Source organism: Hetaerina americana, unplaced genomic scaffold, assembly GCF_022747635.1.
Source record: "Hetaerina americana unplaced genomic scaffold, ioHetAmer1.1.p SCAF_4, whole genome shotgun sequence".
Classification (NCBI taxonomy): domain Eukaryota; kingdom Metazoa; phylum Arthropoda; class Insecta; order Odonata; family Calopterygidae; genus Hetaerina; species Hetaerina americana.
In genome coordinates this window covers 57,644,663-57,647,843 of record NW_027286985.1, presented here as the reverse complement: position 1 = coordinate 57,647,843, position 3,181 = coordinate 57,644,663, and positions in this window count along the sequence as shown.

Genomic DNA, 3,181 nt, shown 5'->3' with positions numbered 1-3,181 from the left:
TGTTCACAAGGGATGTTTCCAGGCTCTGCCTTTTAGAGTGATCTCAGGACAATTTTTTTGGGATTTAATAGTGAGTGATGTAAGAGTGACTTAAGAATTCTCATGTCACTTGAAATTGGGGATTAGAAGAGATGAAATGCCAAATATCTTCTATATTATTAAATGACTATTGGAAAGAACTTGAGTGTTCCTTGAATTCCACAAATTTATCATGCATCCATTAATTTCCATAGGTATGTATGCCAATGTAAAAAATAATGGTGGTTTAATGTGAAACTAGTCAAAATCCAATGCATGACAATTTGGATTTGCTCAATTTAAAGTTCCTAGGTTTTATCTTTGAGCTACTTTGATACATACATGTATGGTCATCTCCTTATTGTAAATTAGAATTTAAAATCTGAAAAATGTTTTAAGAAAATAAATTAAATTGTTGAAAATTCTGCCTGCTATGACTGATTAATCCTATGTTTGCTAATCCATACCTAATGTTATCGATGACGAATGATTGCCACTGGATGGAACCATCAATTTGGACTGCCTTTCTTGGAATTACCACAGTAGGAATCACGTAGTAAGTTCAAAGTATGAAGTTCAATATCCAATGCACATCGGATGTTTAATAAAAGGATGGAAGTATATAATGACTCTGTTCCTATCCCTTATGACACTGTATGATTGCTTTCCCTACTATCCTTTCCTCTTGTGTCCCTGTCCATTTCTCCTTTGGTGGGTGAAATAACTCCCCAATACTATCCTCTGGTTAAAGAATCGGTGTAAGTGCTTCCATAAACCCCCGGCAGATTTCAGGGTAAATTATATTTCCTCAATAGCTCAATGGTTAGATCATCGGCTCCGCAAGTCAAAGATCTGCAGTTTGAGTCGAAGCCAAGGACACTATTTCATGCTAGTGATCTGCTCGATTTCATCTTTCCCACTGTTCCTGTAATCATCTTTTATATGTGTTCCTATCCCTTTTCCTTAAATCTGTGTTCGCCATGCAGGGGGTTTTCACGATTGAATGTGTGTGTGTATATATATATATGTGTGTGTGTGTGTGTATATACATATTTTTTTTAATAATCTACCAGTAAAGGTAGGTTTTAGATGGACACAACTACCAAATAAATATTTTGTGAATCCTAACAAAACACAATCCAGCAACCTACACTACATCAAGTCCCTCTTCATCTCTGTGTACTTCCTTCCTCCCTTCATCCCATCCAAAATTCCTATCCTATTCCTGCCCTTTCCTTGTTTGCATAGCATTCTCCTCTCAATTACAGTCTTCAATATCCCACTGCCGATAAAACGCCCTTCATCCATTTCTTCTGCCTCCATATGATTTTTCCCAAAAAACCCTTCTCCTCACTCACCAAACCAGGTACTCCTTCATTTGTTTTTCCTTTCGGTCCATTTCACCTTCTCCATCATTCTCCACACCTAAATTTCAAAAGCCTCCAATCTACTTCTATTGTACGGCTTGAGTGGCCACGTTTCCGCACCTTACATAACTATGTTCCATATCGAATTTAGATGAGTCTTTTTTTAACATCCTTACCCAACATCCCTGTCATCAACTCCCTCCTCCTTTTAAAAGCCTCTTTCCCAAATGCAATTCTTCTCCTTACGTCCCTACTGCATGTTGGTCCAAAACACTTCCGAAATACGTAAACAATTCCACCTGCTCTATTTTTTGCCCTCCTGTTTTAATATTTACCTTAGCCTTTTCTTTCTGGGAAATTGGATAACAATTGTTTTATTAATATTGATTCTCATCCCATATCTATCGCACTGAGTTTCCAATTCACCCAGCAATGTTTGCAATGATACTTAAACCTCTTTTGCTATGATAAAAAACATTTGTATATTTTAAATGTTCCTATAAAATTCACATAGTACTCTAAATATTCCTCCACACAAAGATATACATCATACAACATCCACATCATAAGATTTTTATTACGAAGACTGATACACTTTCAGATTGGAGATTCACAAAATTTTTTTAAGATTGCAATTTTCACACATGACTATGTTAGGAAGCACATATTACAATTTGTTATACCAGGCCTTCAATGGTGAAAAAAATGATCCTCTAGCAACAAAACAATTTGTATTTTGAAGCATAATTTTCGACTATGTATTTTAATACAACAGGTTTTATTTCAAAAATTAGAAATTCCATATAGTTGCGATGTGATAAATATAATCCCTTCTCAACTTAAACTAGGGAATTAAAACAATTTGGTAGAACCCATTGAATTAGATGCAATAATTTAGCAATAAATTAACTTAAGAACAGACAAATCACAACCATTACGACATATTGGATACACTAAGAGCCTAGTTATTTTCAAATAATTTCCTGAATTGTATAAGGCATGAACTATCCAATATACTAATCAAATTCACCATACAGACTAGAATTAGAAAATGTATACAGTCCAAATGCAAATATACTCTAATGCTACTTTTGTGTGTAGGAATAATTTCTTCATATTAAAATGAAATTATAATAATAAACATCAGAATAAACAAGAAGTACTACAATGCGCACATATAAACTGGAGCAAATACGTATCTCTGTGTGATATAATCCATCAATGTACACTGAGCAATGGTTTCAGTGCATGTGGTTGCACCAACAAATAAATTAAGTCAATAATATTTATTTGAAAGGCATATATTAGTTAACAGACAAACCAACTGGTCCATGGGGAATGATATCCACATTATCTATGCAGATAGACTACAAAGTTGAATTTCTACCAGTAGCTAAAAAAATTGCAGTATTACTCTCATTATATTTTGGCAAACCGTGCCACTGGATTTGGTTCAATTATTTGTTTTCTATAACCTAAAAGTGAAATTTATTATCTAGTTATTCACACTGTAAACTCTACTTGAAATGTGAATGTTTGTAGAATAAAATATATCCCTTGACAGTCTATGCTTGAATAGCAGTAACAAAACGTTTTCTATTGATACAAAACTACCACAATCAGGTTTAAAAAATGCTTTTAAGTAAATTAAGAATAATTTACATGAATACTTTTGCATAAGATGCATTAAAAATTAGTTCATAATTTTCACTGGCAACACTCGCAATTTGGCAAACAAACTGCATTATTAATATCACCAGATAGGGGAGGAAAGCAGCTTGGTGAATCAGTGATAC